This window comes from Cydia splendana, unplaced genomic scaffold, assembly GCF_910591565.1.
Source record: "Cydia splendana unplaced genomic scaffold, ilCydSple1.2 scaffold_86_ctg1, whole genome shotgun sequence".
NCBI classification, from domain to species: Eukaryota; Metazoa; Arthropoda; class Insecta; order Lepidoptera; family Tortricidae; genus Cydia; species Cydia splendana.
The window spans coordinates 337,757-358,612 of record NW_026946908.1 but is presented as its reverse complement, the minus strand read 5'-3'; positions in this window follow the sequence as shown (position 1 = coordinate 358,612).

Sequence of the window (20,856 nt, the reverse complement as noted above, 5' to 3'; positions counted from 1 at the left end):
CTCGCTTCGCCAAAGATATTAGGTTGTGAATCTAATAAGTTAATAGTTAACTCGTCCTTGCCAGCTCAACCCGGTGCACCGAGTATTACTCCTGTCTCTACTCTTTACGCCGCGCACTTCCGTAGAAGAGCATAAGATGAGACAGCAAAAACCTCCCAAGCAAAACGAAGAGACCTTTAATTTTTATAAGTACGAAGCTTTCAAGCTCCATTGTCAGAATTCAAACCAAATTTCATTGCCCTATCACCCTCAGCCACGTTTTCTTGGTGCGTGTCTTATACTTGAATAAAATATACCGACCTTTAAGTTTGTTTGGGTGTGTTTTTTTTTTTTCATTAAACAAACTTAAAATTGACACAATTAAATACCTCAATTTGATACACTTAAATTATTTTTGTCTAAACCTAAGAACCATTTAATCAAGTAATAAAACTAATTACGTATAGTAATGAAACCAAAAAAATATTATTTTAATTTACTCTTAAGTAGAGCCTCGTCCTTCTAGACGCTCACAGCTCATGAAAATATGTCGAATGTCGGATATATCTCATCCAAGACAAGGTGTGTAGAATTCGTATGAGTATTATTACCTTGTAGAGTGATAGCCACAAAATAATACTCTTGGAACGAGTCTTAATCCAATGGATTCTAACCTACTGATAAAAATTTTCTGGCTATTTGTGTATTCCCCGTCCCCACCTTTTGTTTCCCAGCAAACTCCGACAAATCTAGTCTGATTACCCTCTAGCCTTTGTCTATCTGTACCGATCCATTCTTAACAACACATAAGTACATTCCTCTACTAGGCATCCATCGTCTTATATACATCTTACACAAAAATCCTAACATACTCATAACTGTAAGCTTGAACACTCAAGTCTTCATACTTCCTTCCTCATACTCCGGTCCGCTTCGATCTGAACAGACAGCCAAAACTATTGAGAGGCAATCAAAAATAAAAAATAAAATATATAAGTATTTTTTTTAGAATAGTAACAAAATAAAATCACCCCTTATCCCGTTTTGATACAATATTAACCTTTTAATTTTATCCCTATATGATAATAAAAAAAACCTTGGCACCTATCCCGAGCCTACCCTTTAATTATTTTGAGCTTTAAATGATTAAAAAAAACGTAAACATTAACTTCAGGACTTCTGTTCAATTATTTTTAATTTTATTTGTTATTTATTTATCTCTATTTATTTCGATCATAGGGAATAAGAATCTACACAAGCGCCTCCTAACAGAAAGGCATTGTGTAAAATGGAAGGTTTGGGTGAACAAAATACCGACCGCAGATGGTCGCGACCCTCAGTCATGACTCACGAGAAATCGAGGAAGAGAACAAGCGTAAAATACTGTTGACTGTACACTCAAATAATGAAAAATTTCTGAGACGCGCTCAACTATTCCACTGTCAACCTCAGATAGTTGATATAATGTTTAATTATTGCTCTGCCAAGAGCCCAAAAAATAAACTATTTCGCTATAATCATATACCGGTTAGTTATCATATTATTCTGATGTCATCCCCTTAATACTGAGCAACTTTGTTTCAATGAACATAAGCCACAAAAAAAACTGAACTAAAAACCGCAACGTGTTTTATAAATTTAAAACCCATAAGTATTGACTCTACTTGTATGTTGCCTTTGTATGACTAACCCATTGACCCGTAAAACAATGCAAACATACTCCCAAATAAATAAGCATCAAAGTAGACTTTGATTTGGAGTGAAAATTCTGACCACTTCCTATATGACATTTATAATGATGATGATGATGATGTTGTCGTCCTATGGTACCCCATTGGTACAGAAAGCCTTCTTGAGACGGCGCCATCCACTCCTGTCAATAAATACGAATATGAATATGTCCCGTGCCTCGCGCTCCGCTTCCCTCTAAATCAGTCCAGCTGCCCGCAGCTCGGAGTTGATAGTACGCTGCCACGTTTGCGTCGGCCAACCTACCATAATTATATGCTGCAAAATATACTCAAATAACGTGATTAAGTAACCTAAAGTCATTGACATGTCACATAATTACATTACACCAAATAAAATTTTACCTACAAACATACAACAATAGTATCCCTTCACAAAACATTGGGCTTAATTTTATTTGATTTTTACTACCTCATATTAAAATATAATAATAACTTAGTTTTAAAATTGGTGCACTCGAAGAGAGGCCTATGCTCAGCAGCGAACGATAAAAGGTTGATATGATGATGATGATTAAGTTTTTTAAAATTACATATTTTTTTCTATTGAACGTTCATTAACTTCCTCTTCTTTCTTCTATTCGAAATATTGTTTCTTGAAATTGTCCGCAGTCCGTAGAACGATTGTAGGAAGTAGGCGCGACTGTTGTTACTTGATCACACTAGTAGCTAAGAAATTCCTCTTCTATCTTCTACAAATAGGCAGCACAATCATCTTGTCACGAATATCCGGTTACCAGCAAGCAATGTGACTAAGCTATCCCGAAATTTCACTGTACACTGTAACTACCACAAACTAGTGCCTACGTCAATTCTTGGGACCAGTTGTCGAAACCGATGATGACCTCAAACGTACGTTATCTCACTCAATTGGAATATAGGTAATTAGCTAACACAAAACCCGAATCATAATACTGTTACACATCTAGGTCTCTTAGGAACTAAGTAGGTACCTAGATGTTCTTAATCTACTGACCGTAAAACTTTTATTCATAACTCCATCTCCAGTTTGTATTATCAAACTACATAATATCCAAAACAACTTGTATAAGAAAGATAAATCACGAAACTAAAATAATTTAAATATAATGAAGCCATAAAATTATCTAATTTATAGCAATAACATTGCAAAATTGTCTGATTTATTAAAACCAATTCACAAACAAAAAAATAAAAAATTAAAACGCTTTCACTATGCGGGATTCGAACCCAGACCTCTAACATTTGAATCACATACTGTAGCCCACAGTCGAGACCGTTAGGCTATCTAGGTGTTAACAAATTAGACAAATTTAACAATCACATTTTTGAATTTCTTTTATTTTTATAGCGTCCTACACATATAATGACTAATTACAACTTTTTTTTCATTATGATAAGCTCAAAAAGGAACGCAAATATCTACACATATAAATACAACCAAACTTCACGAAATTCTTTGATAAACGCTATTTATTAATCGAGAATCATGTAGATAGAAAAATTAAAAGAGCATTTTATTAAAACCTTGAAACGTTAGAAAGATTATATATAAATCCTACATGCAGTATATACTGTGAACAAGCGATAAGATATTTTTTTATACTAAGATAACCTATAAAAGTACCAGGTTCGACAAAATTTTCTACTCACGTGTTAGATGCACATTCCTTGATAATAAGTACTATTTCCATCACTTTTTCACATCACTGACTTAACTCACTGCACTATTTTAACATAGATTTACTACAAGAAAACACATAATTTTGTTTTGTTTACAAAATGCACTCGTTACTTGCGGCTGCAAAATGCACGTAAAATAACCCAATTTTCACTTGAATACGCGTTTGCACTTTTTCTGAACCTACTCCGGGATAGCATCTACATTTATTTTCGTCCGAAACATTGTCCATTTCATTTTATCACTGCCTCATACCATAATTTCGTCCAAAACAAAGTTGTTTTATTTACGAAGCCGACATATTTTATTTTAACACGTTTTGATCAGATAACATGGCCCCAGTTTGTTAATATGCACTTCACTAAACCTCACTATGATTCTTATTTGTCTCACATAAGGAATTCCATTATTAAACCAATCTACAGACTCATTTTACGATTTCTTAAAATACAATTACTCCGCGTATACAAATTCCAAGAACTGTCAAAAGTTTCAGAGACGTATTTTACTTAAAGTTCTAAGATACAAACAAAACTTGGCAAACCACGTTTGTATGTAGCAAAGGCGGCAAACTCGAAAATGTATGCGTGAAAAGCTGTCTTCCATCACAAAAACTTGAACCCCGCGCACCCCGCTGAATTGCATTTTATTTTATAGATTTTTAGAATATATCCTTTTATCTATCGCTATATGTACGAATAAACTTAACTATAATTCTTAAATAATTGTTTTTGTGAGTAGCAACACCATCACGATTGTTATCTATTACCTTCCGATATCTATGATCTTCTGCCTTAGATAATAGGACCCTATAGATGTGCTACACGCGTGCGTCCGTGAGAGACAAAACATACGCAACTGCACGAGACTGTGACAAGGACAAACAATAATAGCGCTTTCGCTGCTACTCCTACTGAAAGATACATTAAGACTATCCCGTTCTGTCACCTAGTGACAGTAGCGCCACCATTACGATCGTTATCTATTTACTTCCTAAATGTAAATCTAGTATATAAATATATGTAAATAAATGATTTTCCCACAGAAACAACTACATGTACTTTTAAGATTTATTAACAATGCTAAATAATCTTTCACTGCATAAATGAAATTGGCAATTTATTTATTACTTATTCTTAATATCAGACGAAATCGTTCGTGTAAGTTAGTTTCTACAAACGGGCCTCCGCGTGCTTTCGCAATGCGATGAAATTCAAAAACACTTTCTAACATTTTTGACAATACACCAAAATAGCCTACGTAATTTGGTCGGATTCATTTGTTTACCTATGAATGGATTGTAGTGAACTTAGTAAGCTTCCAATAATTTGCGTGAATAATGAAAAATTGAAACAAAACCCTTATATATTATCATTTAAGTTTTTATTTTTATGTAGAATGATTTGAATGATAAAACGCATTTTTACAATGTGAAAAACTAAATAATCGATCTAGTGATTGATCCAAACCATAAGCTATTCTAAACTGAATGTTCTACAACTTCTACATTTTGCTATGTGAAATTTTTGTCTATGGCAATTTTACCAACTGTCAATCTCCTAAGTTCCGTTGAAAGTTGTATTTTTTCCTGCAAAAAAAATGCTTTAACAAATATCAAGGCAAAATTATATCACTGAGCTAAATTTAAAGATACTACGGTAAAAAGAAAGTCTCCGAGAGCGTCCATAATGATTTCCATCTATCGAAGAACCTACAAGACCAAGAAAATGGCATTCAGACACTCACACGAATTTGCTTCTACTTATTTCATCAAACTAAATGGTCAGGGAACCTAGTGCCCGTATTTCTGATCCAGTGTACTTATTTATTTATTTATTTAACGTGCCTAAGTACAGACAGTGTCAGTGTGACAGTGCGAGTGAAATAAATCCAAAGTTGGAACGTTGGGAATCATTCCTTCTAGCAAGGTAAGGTTATGTTCTTGTTTCTTCTTTAAACAAGTTACTGCTATCGAGACCCTGTTAAATACATTTGAATATCACCAATCAGAAAATAATTGTTCGCAATTTGACCTACCTATCATTAAATCTATTTTTCTGACTGATCATATCTGTAAATGCTAGCATTAGTTTTCTTTACTTTCAACATTCTACTTTATAATGCCGACGCCTAGTGGATTGTATTTCCTTCTTTATACTCTTTATTCAGTAACATAAAGACATTTCTTTTGGAAAACTGAAAGAGATCAAAGTAAAATCAGTATTTAAAAAAAATTACTGGTTGATTTTCGTTTTACTCTGTCTAACATATCATTAGACCTCCACTACACTATTTGTATTATAATAAGTTTTAAAAGCTATGTTTGATGTTTCAGTAAGCTGACAACTACATTAAAATGATTCCCTGTGCTGATATACAAAAACTGTTATTGAAGAGAAATAAGTTGAAATTATGGTGTGGAAAACTCCATTTGCTGATTTTGAAGAATATTTCCTGACCCTTAACAGTAAGTATAACTACCCTGTTACCATATAAATACCCTTAGGCTTGCCCTTACTGTACTTTGAATTTTAAGTGTTGTTGTTCTAAAAGATGGTTCGACTATTTTTTTTTGAAATAAGTGCTTCTCGAACCTGGAAATGCAATATATTATAAAAATCATAACTATATGATAGTGTCAGCTAAAAATAAACTGGATTCTTTACATGTTAATGACAACTGATGATGAATATGTATTTTTCTCTTGAAAATGATCCCGTAGTTGTCTGGTAACTTAAATAAAAATATGTGAACATAAACCTGGACCTGCCATAATTATTCCTGTTGTCGCAATAAACCTTACTGTTATGTGTAGACAATGAGGGTAGGTGTTGACTTTTGTGTACCTACAAACTAAGGTAGTTAGAAAAGGCAGTCTATCAATGTGAACCTGTACCAGTACATGTACGACGTATATGTGAGGTGTGCAATAATTGTATTGTATTGCATATGTGCTTCGACCCCTAAACTGTGAGTTATATTACTTACAATGTATGTTTCATTTTTTTGCAAACAAAACCAACTCGATGGCTGTCCGCTAACCGGTGACATCTAAGCTGCGCGGAGCAAATTCCCATTGTTGCCTACAAAGGCTCCTCCGAGTGTTTCGACACTACCCTAGTAAGTATAACAGCAATTTCTAGACTTAATCCTACTTAGAAAATAAATTTTTCCATTTGTTCTACAAAAAAAAACTTAAGATTTTTATTTTTTCTGTTTTCTTAACTGTGAAGACCCTACCTGTAGTAAATAATAAACCCTGTTAATGAGACTTATAAGTAGATTTTCTTAAATATACCCTACTTTAGCTAAGTTTTCCATAATTCCTGTTTCAGTGTTACCCGGAGGCTGACTTTGTCCCGGAGTGTCAAGGTGCCTTCACTGTACTTCGACTGACTGCTTCCATTTATGAAAGGTATTTCATCTCATTATATAAATACATAACTTATTATAAACTAAACAACCCATGACTTATGTCTGACACCAATATTTCAAATGCCTAAGCGGAGAGCTCTTGATGACAGTGCGGTGAGTTGAAAACTGTGCTTAGCCTACATACCCTATTCTAATTCTGTTGACTTAAGTAAACTTAATCTAGCTTATTTGTGACTTAACTATAGAAGTATGTCCTGCAAAGATTCTCAAACTTTTTTGGAATTTGAAAAATATGAAGTACTGCCTACTTTTGCATATTTTTACTATGTCATTATATTGACGATAATATTGTTGAAATTCGGGAGAGCACATGTGATGCTGTACTCATTTAACCTGAAAACATCTGTAATAATACCATGAATTGCGACGAATAAATGATTATGATTGCGTACGTGACAAACCCCAGACTGGTTTTGTTGAAGTACCTACATATTTCATTACACTACACATGCAATAAAAATAATATCGCGCCCCCGCGAATGGATGTCTTAAGAAAAATGTTGACACATTTCCTAAAAATCTAAAGCTATTATTTGAACTGAATTTTCTAATATGTACTTGTCTAACTTATTTCAGACTACCAAGGCGCTTGACTGCTACTGATACATGAAGACCCCTGTTTGCTGGCTTCATCTCAAGAACTTTGCTGCAAAAATGGCTGCTGTTACTGCTACACACAGAAAAACCAAAGGACAAAACCCACTTTTTACCTTCTTAGGTACTTACTGTTAGCTTAACCAACTATTTACTACTATTTGACTGTAACACACACACACACAATTGAGAAGTACCGTCAGTAGAACAGTACTGTAATCCTAAGCAACCCTATGATGATATACCCACTTTATAGTACAAATATGCTTATGTATGCACACTGTTCGTCCAATTGCTTCGCGCGTTACATATCCTAATCGATTTTAATGAAATTATTTGAGCTGCTTCGATAATGAGTGAGGAGACCACACAAGGTAGCTCGCTGAGGCTTTGATTGATAATGACAAAACAATAAACGGTAACTACACATACTTTAGCGCTTTTCTAGATAAATATTGTGACTTTTAGGGTTCCGTACCGATGAGTATGTAGATAAATTTTCTAACATGTGTATATTCCACTAAATCTCTAATAATTAGTGTATGATGTACTATTACTGATTTTCAAACATACCATACATTACTCAACCTGAGTATAGCCTATTCAAATCCAAGCTCATACATACACATACATGCTTGTCTTTCCTATCTTATGGTAGCAAATGTACGATATTCGCATACAGTAACCAACCTAAGCTTATTTCTAGCATGTGTGGTTGTCACTCAGACGAACACATAGTAAGATTTGTACCTAACAAAACTATCTGTTCCTTAATACTATTCTATAAAAGTCAAGGCTATGGTAGGCCGTCAGATTTTTGGTGCGAGGCGCAAACGTGTCGATTATGCCTTCTATGAAATGGCAAAACCTACCTTGTACAAGAAAACGTACCGACGAGAACGGTAGATGGCAGCACCCGCCTTGGCAATCCACATGCGCACACATGCCTCCGATTCAGCCCACAAGACGGCAGACCCACCAAAGCGCACGGTCCCTATTATTTGTTCTGTAGGTTATAGAGTGATATTTTACCAGTAAACAAGCCGTCTAACAAAGATCTAACTCTTAAATCAACGCATGTGTACATCTATTATTTTTTTATGATATAGAAGGCAAAAGCAGACGAATGACTGATTTTATTTAATTATTTAACACGTTTTTGATTTTATATACATGATTTTACAACGAATAAATGAAATGAAATGACTCGCCTGAAGGCAAATGTTTACCAACACCCCGCAAAACAGAGTTTGCAAAAGTGTTGCCGACTTTTAAGATGGGAAATAAGAAAGTCGCAGAATACGCCCCCTGTACCTTAGTATTTTGCATGTAAATGAACTATTACACGCCCCCAAAACTTTAGACTAAAGCATGACTTCTTACACAACTAGATATCTTGGCCTAGACTATTTTAGGTAATGTTATCTTATCTCTAGTCTATTAGTAACCCTGCCTACGTATGCTGCGTGGCAAAGACGCGGCTACTTCGAATCATGGACATTATTTGTATCTAAGTATGTATTTATTCATACAAGTATGTACTCGCCGCTAAGTACCCGCAGTACCAGCTCTGGATATGTGAAAAACTGACCTGGAAATATTTATTTATTTATTTCATTATTGTTATTGATACCTGCGATGAACTATATTTCTTAACAAGCCCAATAAAGGCGCGAGAGAAATAAGTCTGATAACCGTAATAAGAGCTAATGTTATAGACATACACACATTCTACATGTACCTACTTTAATTTTGTTACTTTATTTTTCAGGTATCAATGACGCAAGAAGATGGATTTATAGTTGTGATGACACACATCTTTAGCTGAAAAATATGAAAAGAAAACCCTAATTACGGCGAGCAGTGAACGAGTAAAAATGTAGTACCAAACTCGTCAAGAGATGGCGCCACCTCCGAGATAGAACACGCTAACGATGTGTCGACGTAGAATCGTGACGTCGGAGATGCAAATTATCGATCGATTTTATTATGTTAGGAGAAGATTAATGCTTGTTAGCTGCATAAGTGAATACCCATGCTGAGATTACAGCAGTTTCGTTACGTAAAAACTCAGTAATTGTACATAGTGTTGTAATAAATACGCTAACTGAAATTACGTTGTTTTCGTCTACAGAGAGTAACCCTTACTACAATAGAATAATAAAGTAAAAGAAAAATTAGATAGATCATTTTTTTTTAAGTAATAAAATTAATGTTTCATGACTTTTATTTAAAACACAACAGAATACGAATCCAAAAATAAGCATACCCACTCCACTTTCACGGTAACAAAAGCCATAAAGGCTACTTTTTACATAGATATATCTTAAAAAACCGTAGTAACTCCAGGTAACCTACATCCTGCGTCACTTTGGCTCCAAAATGTAACCCATTGGGCTACTTTCTATTATTTATTTTTAGAAACCTCGGTATCCAAAATGTACCTAAAAGGAACATTTTAGATCCCTTGGTCACGGAACCAAAAATGTACCCTCCCCACTTATATATATAAATACCCCCTTAATAAATACATATAATAAACCCCCCCTTAATAATTACCCCTATAATTTGGCCTTGTCGTGATCGTCTAGCTAGCAGTTAGGACCCCCTCGAAGTGAACCGCGGAAACCTAGATTCTTTAATGAGTAAAGCTAAATTTTGGACTCGGTTTTTAGATATTATTTTTACCTACCTAGATTTTAATGAAGGAATATCTAAAATACTAAAATAATTTATTACGTAGCTAAGAAATAGAATGAAACCCTTTTATTTAATTATAAGAATAGGAAATACTACGAGTTTTATGGCGTAATGTAAATGATGTTAAGAGAACCAAAACTAGAATGATATTGAAGATATGCAGCGTATATATGATAATTGATAATATAAATATAAAAATATTTGTTGGTAAAAACCTGCCACACCTATTAAGCCTCCGGGATAACATATAAGTAGCATTCCTGGGATAAGCCCATTTACACCCTAACTTTTCAAGATTATAATTAACTACCAGCTTCTTGCGAAGATGCTACTCACACGTTCGATGCAGGATTGGGGGCTCCTAGTCCAGTCAACAAGGTTAGTCGGAACACCTACCCTAACTTGTTAGCCAGACGGGCTTTTACCAACACTTCGGAACCTATGCGTATCTAGATGACTATGAAGAGAAGTGCCAAATATTCATCAGTCATCAAAATTAATCTTTTTTACATTCAAAAGCTAAGGATACGAATCCTTTAATCCCATTTCCCAGAACTAAGAGTATAAACAGTAAATCTGATTTTTAGAGGTATAAACGAAGTACTAAGTTTATTTGTTAAAAATTAAACTTTATAAGACTAAGAATATCAAGACCAGTAGATATATTTAGCCCGAAACATCCTCTGGATTACTTCTGCCTGCCAAAGGGTCCCTAAAACAATCCTTTCTTCGATTTTCTATCTCAGAAAAGTCTGTGTTCCTAAACCCAGCTTGATATTAAAGAATTTGTTTTGTAAATACCTTAGAAACCTGATTACAATACCCAGTACTTCATTTCTACTCCAGAAGACCAGAATTGTGATAGATAAAATTAATATAATATCTTTTTACCCAGATAAATTAGAACACTAAGAAATTAAGACAATTAATCACCTTACCGCACGACTTCTAAAGTAATGATACCATATTTGAAGCCCGTACTGAGAAATATATATCAACCATATAAATTTTATAGACCAGAACTAAAAGGAACCCTAGTAGATAACAAATTGAGTGTGTGCTTCTACCCTATCCCTACCCATTGTCCCTAATCTAGTACATTCAAAGCATAGTTCGTTCTTACCATCGACCTAATGCTTTGTAATATACGCAAGTGTGGTCCCTACGAGAAGCTGTCAAGTTCGGCAGGCGAAACCGAGAAGGCAACCTACAGGCCAGTGTAGTGTGTAGCTCCCCCTTCTGTGCTCGCAAGCTAGGATACAGAAAGTAAGCCGGCCCTATTCCATGTATATAATAGGATCAGTACCCTAGCACACACATATACCAATCACAAGAGAAACTCTGCCACGACCTAAACTGTGAGATATGATATCAATCACGACAGAGTCCCGCCCTGCAACCAGCACAAGCACGTACCAATGCACCGAAATAGATAAATATATTTAAGCGGGGACCTAGCCTCAATTACTGCCGACTTCAGTGGGCCCAGATTACTCCGGATGACGCACACGTGACGTCCCCACATCCATCTAAACAGCTGGACTTTGAGACCAGTGAGATGCTCATCCCTTGTGCAAGTATAAAAGGGAATGCCAAGCTCTCTCACACTTGGAGCAAAAGACTCCTAACCATCCAATCCTTTGACACCGTTAGGCGGAGTGAATGCTTAGCTGGACAAACTGTCAGTCCAAACAATGATCTGGCTTTAAAAATAGCAAAAAGACTCTTTAGGAAGGTATGAGAATATCTAAGTTTACTTTTACAAAAAGAACCCCACGCAAAATAAAACAAAACCATGAAATTCCCTTAAACACTGCCATTCTGAATCCACGCTTTGTAACGGTATTGTACCCCCAAAGCTGAACCCAGAAACACAGTACCCACAGAAAACTTCACGATAAAACCCACACACAAGAACGCAAAGAAACTCCGCCATAGTCCTAACTTAATTCCACAAAGATAGATATTATCTTCGTACAATCAAGCACAGACACACAATCTCCAAGCTTAAATTTACTAGGATAATTCCAGGTAAACCCAAACACAGAAAAAGTAGCAGAGAAACTTCACCCACCAGCGTTATGTACGCCCAAAGCCAGGGACATTGCTAGCCAAAGATTAGAGAATGAATAAGTCCGTAAGCAAGGCCCGCTCAGCCTTATATAATATCCAAATGGCGACAAACGTTTCAACGCTTCAAGAAGAAGAGTCATATATCCCCGTTTGTTTACTATTCGAAAGTGCTTATTCCCTGCATATTAATACTCATAATCGTTTAATGTTAGCAAGGTGGAGGCTATCAATGCAGTCATAAAAATAGCGACATGATCCTCTTAGAAGTAAAGATCTTAAATCCTTGTTTGTTTACTAAGTCATATGTCCCACTCATTAAGGCTCATAATCTGCCGAACCCAACGGAACCATACCCGAACAATACGATCATAAAACTGGCGACAGTATTCGAAATTCAAATATTTAAATCCTATTTTGTTTACATAAGCCTTATGTCCTACACTTTAACGTTCATAATCTATTAATGCTGATGAAGCTATTTTTCAACGATACCTACGCACACTAAAGCAACCAAAAGTATGTTTGAGTTAACATCTTTCCCTTTATGATTCCAAATATTGCGTCCGTACTGACGTATTTCATGTTTATTTTTATAATAATGTATTAAACATATAATAGAAGTTAATTATTTAATCATTGTAACCTTTTATCTACCTCACGCTTTTTGAATTTTGCGGTTTAAAACGATATCAGAACGTCACCGCGCCTATACCTGTCAAAGTCAATGTAAACAACCTTACAATATTTGTTTTCCTAAGCAAATTCTTGTTATTATTTTGTTTTTACTAAGTTAATTAGCAATTAATTTAATCGTGGATACATATGATAAAGACTAGACTATGAAATCAAGTGCTTCGAGTTATCATCGTTTAGATCTTTCAATGAAAATCAAGAACGTAAACCCACGACCGGCAAGGAAGCTCCCGGAAGCTTTCCTTCACCGCTAAAATGTAAGTTTTATATTGATAAATGAGCTTAATATTACGTAATAGGCATATGGCCAGTCACAATACCATTCCGCTTCCTCTCTATCCCACTTATCTTTACCTTCCCTTGCCATATGTCCAGCCCAACCTGTTGCAGTCAAAAGTGTGAACTGGCCAAAGAACTTTTAACCGACAAAAACAGGCAAAACTGCTTTTGACTGAGCATGTTGGTCAAAAGTAGTTTTACCTGAAAATCATACCTATTTCTGGCAACAGTTTCGTTTTTAGGGCGTAGCAAAAAAAAATAACCCTAACCTACCTATCTCTGGGAACAGTTTCGTTTTTTGGGCGTAGCAAAAAAATAACCCTAACCTACCTATCTCTGCGAGTACTTTTGACTGATAGTAACAGTCACAACACAATTACTATTAACCAATGATTTTCAGGTAAAACTACTTTTGACCAACATGCTCAGTCAAAAGCAGTTTTGCCTGTTTTTGTAGGTTAAAAGTTCTTTTGACCAGTTCACACTTTTGACTGCGACATATATACTATCTATATATCTTATTATATTTAATCTTATATTCAACTTACATTGACTCCGGAGATAACTTATTAGCTTTATGCAGTTGACTTTCCAATTCACCGATACACCTCAAATTTGATTCATAGTCTAAAGCACAGTTATTAAATATGTCCACAATACACTGTAGCTTTTTGCACTGTTTCACACTGGCAATGTACTTAATTAGAGTGAGTTACAGTCAGCTGGCACTTAACTCAAAGTTTCTTTGAACAACGTCATTTTCATCTCGCTCACTTATTATTTTATCACAGCTGCTTCAAGGTTGCTTTCACTTGCATTTCCAGGTAGCTAGTAGTGCCTTGACATGTAAGAATATTTGGAATCATTCTGAAATATTAAAATACAACTGAGAGACCGATGTTTATACTAAACACAATACACCCATGGAACGCTTTGAAGTTCAAATCTCGTTACGTTACGATGGCGTTTGCACTTTGCACTATGTTCGGTGACTATTTTTTATTGTTAACACACACAATACACTATTTAACAGGTTTTTATCACGTCTGGAGTACCGGATAAAGTATTTTCGAATAACAGCCGTCGTTGACGTCTAGGCAGTGTTACTATCGTCTTAAAAGCCGTAACAGACTATCGCACGTTCTGGCTTGAAAACAAATTTATGTAATAATTATACCGGTATACATATCCATATGAAACGAAACTTAATGCAAATAATAACCATTATACATACCGGGAAGTCATCAAATAAACAGTAATATTCGTCTTGCTTTTTATTAAAAAAAAAAACGACCAACCTAACTTGTAAGCATGTTTGCAGTTTCTAAACGCAACGCATAGCTGTCAAATGTCAACCAACAAATTGAGCCTTTAGTATTGTTTGTCGAAATTTTTTCACTTTTAAATGCAAAATACGCGACAATACGAATTTTGCGGATATATGTTGTCGATTCAAAAGTGTTATTTTTTTACGCTCTTTTGTTTGAGCATAATTTAATTTGTTTCTACCGTCAAAGCCGCTCGCGTTTATATATAAAGATGATATTGACGTTGAATAGGACAGGACATGACAATAGGAACCAGAAATAGGTATAGTCGGTCAAACCAATTTGTCAGTAAATAAAAACAAAAAACTATATTCATCCTTTTCTTTTGGGTGCTAGTACTAGTGTAAGTCAAAGATAGTATGATGATTCTCTCTATGTTTGAAATGAGACAGTCCTTTGACAAACTATGGTAAAAAATAGTTGTGAATATCATGTACATTTTTATTACAATTTCGAAATTCAAATGTTCTTCCTAATCAACTCGGCCACTAAACTAACTGATAACTTGGTATCCGATCCGCTAACTCGGCGAATGAATCGCCAATTCGCCAACTCTCCGAGCCGAGTCAACGCTATCAAACTGCTACTAAGGCCATTCAAAAATAAACCTTAATTCGAGAGCCCGAAGGTTCTTATATGACAAACAAGTTAATGACATAACAACTGCATGTTCGGAACCTGAATACATTATGTTTGCTGACGACACATGCATAATAATTAACGCAGACAATTTTAATAATTTAAAAATAAAAGCCAACAAAGTTATGCATAAGATTGCCCAATGGTTCTTATCTAATGGCATGCAACTGAATATTGACAAAACTAATATTATGCACTTCCAACTGCGTAAAAATGTCGAAAGTCAATTTAATATTGTTATAAATGACGTTAACCTACCTCAAGTTGATCAGGTGAAATATTTAGGTTTCACGATGGACTCAGGTCTAACATGGTCACCCCATATAGACGCAATTTGTGACAAGCTAGCATCTGCTTGTTTTGCTTTATCTAGACTTGCACCCACCCTCACACCTGACAACCTCAGAACCGCCTATTTTGGGTACTTTCACTCAATATTAATCCAAGGTGTTGAGCTATGGGGTACGTCAGCAGACTGCGACAGACCGTTTAAACTACAGAAGCGGGCTCTTAGAATAATATCTGGTAAGGCCTACGATCATCCAGCTCAAGCATTATTTAAGGAGCATAAAATCCTCACCCTGCCTTGTATCTTCATATTGATGGCCTGCCAGCATGTGAGGTCCAATCTGGACCAATACACAACGCGCGGTCAGTGTCATGGTAGAAATACCCGGGGTGCACACCTGCTACGTGTCCCGCACCGCAGACTCGCTAAAGCCCGAAAGTCACTCGCTGTCCTAGGTGTCAAGATCTATAATACCTTACCTAGTGACATAATTACCTCAGCGAGCGATAAAATATTTGTTTATAAACTTAAAAAAATGTTGATTGACCTGTGTTGCTGCAGTGTGAATGAATTTATTTTAAGAAAGTGTGAAAAATAACATTAGATAAAAAACTGAGAACTTAATGAGTAAATATAATAATTGTATTCATGATAATTAAAATTGAAATAGAGAACTAAGAAGACAAATCGAACATTGTAACGTTACCTATATACTTAAATATATTTATAATAATATGGTTGACATTGTATAGCATAGTAAATATTATGTTAAAAGAATCCACATTGAATTGACGTGTAAAATTTGTACAATTTTATCAATAAATGTATCTTATCTTATCTTATCTTATCTTACAATACATTATGACTTAAAACTTTATGGGAAACAAAGGGACCCCTTTAATTTCACGTAATGTCCGCATCTAATTTATATATGTCCACAGTAAACAAACAAATGAATGATAAGAAAAGACAGACAGTGCTGTGAACGGCATGTGGGGCGAGGCGAGGGGCGAGGTATAGGTAGGCTATGATAGGGTCTCGGGCGCCGCGCCGGCGACACTGACGGACCAACGCGGCGTATGTATGAATTTCGCGCCTTTTTAAATATATTTTACTATTACAATGCAAGCTACACACCGAAATTTCTTATTTTCCATAATATGGCTGCGTATATTATTTTATAGTAATAGACTTATTTTTACAGACTCTAATTCAATATTAGATATTATAGGACAAAAAACGCATATTAATTCTAAAGCATATATCTTATTCTTCTAAATTTTTAGCTTGCCTATTAACTTAAGAATTTAGATATGTTGTTGTGGATTTATTAAACTTTAATTCAATATCGACAAAATAATAAGCTAATTTGTAGTTTGACTAAGAAGCACGTTAAAAAAATGTCTAATAATTTTACATTATAAAGCGTCATACATATTATAAACGATGGAACTTAAACATTGCACTTTAATTCAATATTAAAAAATCATTACTAAAAATATATAAATACCTAATTTATATCTAACGCTCGTTCTAACTTTTCGTCATATTTTACAAATATGCTTAAAAATATGTCCCATGTCAGATAAGTATCACTTTTTCATCTTTAGAATTATCAAAACTTTTAGTGCAAAAATCCGGTCCCACTATTGGTCTACTGAGTAAAAATAGCTGTCTAATAAATATTTAGTAATTTTTCTGTTAAATAAAGTATTTTTATTTTCGTATCTAATTATCTTTGGAAGTTTATTGTACACTTTTATACACATTGTATATGGACTAGAGGCGTGCATTTTTAGTTTAGATGGCGGAATTGGAATTATGTCTCTAGGGCGTAAGTTAATATTGGTAGGGTTCTTTGCTGCTGGGAAAAACTGGTTATATTTTCTTAAAAAATTATATAGTTCGAATATGTACAATGATGTCAGTGTCATAATGTTGAGCTTAGGTAAATGTGGCCTGCGACTATACTACATATTTCTGAATTTTTCTGGCTCATCGGGCATAGAGTTGCCACATTATAGTTACGGCAGGGGTTAGAACTATTTGAATCGATGATTGTTAATGTCTTGGTTTTGTGTTCTTCAAAGCGTACATTACAACATAACTTAAGAACGGTTAGGAAAATAATAACATAAAATTCCCTGTGAAAAGTAATGATGTAAAATACTGATAAATGTGTGGGGAGATTTAAGAATGTCATGACCGGACTGGACCAAACGCTGGAGTGTCATGACAAGTCATGTCATTACTCATGATAGTGTCGGTCCCGTATTAAACGAGCAATTCTTGTATATTTATTTGAATATATTTTTCGGGGATCTCGGAAACGGCTCTATTTCGTTTCGATGAAACTTGCTATATGGGGGTTTTCGGGGGCGATAAATCGATCCAGCTAGGTTCTCTGTTCTCTGGGAAAAGGCGCATTTTTTAAGTTTTTATATGTTTTCCGAGCAAAGCTCGGTCTCGCAGATATTAGTTACATAAAAGTGAGGATAATGTGCTCAAAGCCAACACAAAATCTAAATTTTGATACACCACAACGAACGTATGACTCTATTTAATAGATCTAGAAACGATATGGATTAGATATGTAAGTGTCAAATGTGACATTTCTTCAAACAATAACGTCACTTTTGACACTGACACATCTAATCCATATCGTTTTTAAATCTATTAGTTGACGTATCTTAAAGTTCGAATCGGGCAGTAAGACATTACAATAAGTATAGTAATTGACCGAAGCGAAGCGAAGGTCTACGTTTTGACTCGGGCGTTTTGCTTTTGTATGTCCGGATGTTCTCCTCTACAGGTCGCAATTCTTAACCGATTCTCGTGAAATTTTGTAACCGAATTCTATGATTCGATAAAAAAATTTTTTCGAGCCGGTTTTTGAAAACTTTTCAAAATGGAAAAGTTGTGATAGCTCGCGCTTAAACAAATAGTCGTATCGGTATCATAAGAGTGTATTCTTTTTGATACATATTTACAGATTAAATGGCCAAAAATTCAGAAAATTTATTTCGCTGGTTTTGGAGGTATTAAGATATTTAGTTTGTATGTCCGGATGTTCTCCTCTACAGGTCGCAATTCTTAACCGATTCTCCTGAAATTTTGTAACCGAATTCTATAAAAAATTTCAGTAGAACCAGTTTATGGAAATTTTTCAAAATGGAAAAATTGTGATAGCTCGCGACTAAAGAAATAGTCGTATCATACGAGTGTTTTCTTTTTGTGATATGTTTACAGATTATATGGCCAAAAATTCAGAAAATTTATTTCACTGGTTTCGGAGGTATTGAGATACAGTGGAAACTGGATAAGTGGAACCTGGGTTAGTGGAAAACCTCTTTAAGTGGACCCAAGTTCTCGGTTCCAGTCCCTTGGCAACGAACTACCTCTATAAGTGGAATTTTGGGACCTCTATAAGCGAAATCCATTTTTTCGAAAATTTCTTATTTTTACCTCTGTAACTGGAAGCAGCCGTCTCCGAAACCTCTATGAGTGGAATAGCTCGGCGTTATAAAATTTGTATTTTTAATAAACCGTCACAAGGAGGGTAGTTTGTTTCGTTAACATTATGGTTCGTGTTTTAACTACGTATTTTGTATGAGATCACACAGCGTTCAGTTTTTTTTGCATTAAAGTACAATCGGTACATTGATTTATTTAACCATACTGGTTTCTCTTGCATAAATAAATATTAGGAGTGATTTTGTTTTTGTAATTTTGAAAATTGTATACGAGTAGGTACTGTGGATTATTTACAGTATTGCTTTTTTTAAAGTCAGGATTACATACCTATTTTTGTTAATACATACATATACCATACGTGACCTCTATAAGCGACATTACTAGCATCCACAACCTCTGTTAGCGAGAGCCTCTGTAAGTGAGAAAACGTTTTATTTGAACCTGGTTAAGTGGAAAACTGGATAAATGGAAAACCTGGATAAGCGGAACTAAACAGCCGGTCCCTTGCGATTCCACTTATTCAGTTTCCACTGTATTTAATTTTATCTTGAGAATGAGTAGCTGAATTTCGTCAGCTTATCTAAGAACTAGCATGGCGCATTTTGTAAACGTTTGCTTTTTTTGTTGGCACGGAGGGTCTGGGTTCGATCCTCAGGAATTATATGCTGGTATGCCTGGTATACTTTTTGTATTTATTTACACTTAAATTTCGAATTGTTTTTTTTTTTAATTTACTATATTTTTTTATTTTGAATAAGTTGACAATTTCATATTGTTGATTGATCAAGCGCGGGCAGGTTTCATTTTTACAAGTTTCTATATAACTGTTCGAGCCGATATAGTTTGATGTCCTAATTTCCTAAAAGATGGCGCTGTTACAAACGCAAACTAGGTAACGGTAGTTCATCGTAGAATATATACATAATATATATGTCGCAGTCAAAAGTGTGAACTGGTCAAAAGAACTTTTAACCGACAAAAACAGGCAAAACTGCTTTTGACTGAGCATGTTGGTCAAAAGTAGTTTTACCTGAAAATCATTGGTTAATAGTAATTGTTGACTGTTACTGTCAGTCAAAAGTACTCCCAGAAATAGGTAGGTTATGGTTATTTTTTTTTTGCTACGCCCTATAAACGAAACTGTTCCCAGAGATAGGTAGGTTAGGGTTATTTTTTTTTGCTACACACACTTTGCTGTTCACACTTTTGACTGCGACATATATACTGTCAAATATGAGAATATATGATTGGTACTGGTAACATACTTAGCAACTTATTCAAACAATAACTATCCCTAAAATTGAGCTTTTTGGTCATTTTCAATTTTTAAATTATTCTAAACCGAGTTATACATTTAATACTCGACTACGGCAACGCAAAAGGAGGGTTATGATTTTGACCGGTATGTACTTGTGTATGTATACATATATGTATTATGTTCATTTGTTTCCTAATAACTTCTAAATATGTATAATAATTTGTCAAACGATGTGTCATTCAAATCGTCCGCTGGATATAGAACAAACACGGTGCTCTCTAGAAGTCATAAAGCCGCGAACCAAAAAAAATACAAATAAGTAATGATGACGTGTTGTAAATCAATCGAAAGGGATTTTAATACATTTCAAATACTGATACTGTTAGCTTTTGCCCTCGGCTTTGCTTGCATGCCCCCATAAAACATTAATTTATCGGGTAATTCAAACTACGAATTTACAAGCGCTCTGGATTCTATCCGCGCATTACCAGACTACGGCGATACAAGAAGACTTAAGGATGACTCACGCTAGACCGAGCCGTGCCCGGGCCGTGGCGTCCGACACATCATTTTGGATGATGGCTGATCGGTGATCACGTGGTGCGTATCTCAGAAAACGAAACGCCGGACGCTTCGGCCCGGCCCCGGTCCGGTCTAGCGTGAGGCATCCTTTATGCAAAAAAAAAATTTGTTTGGCCGTGTAAAAG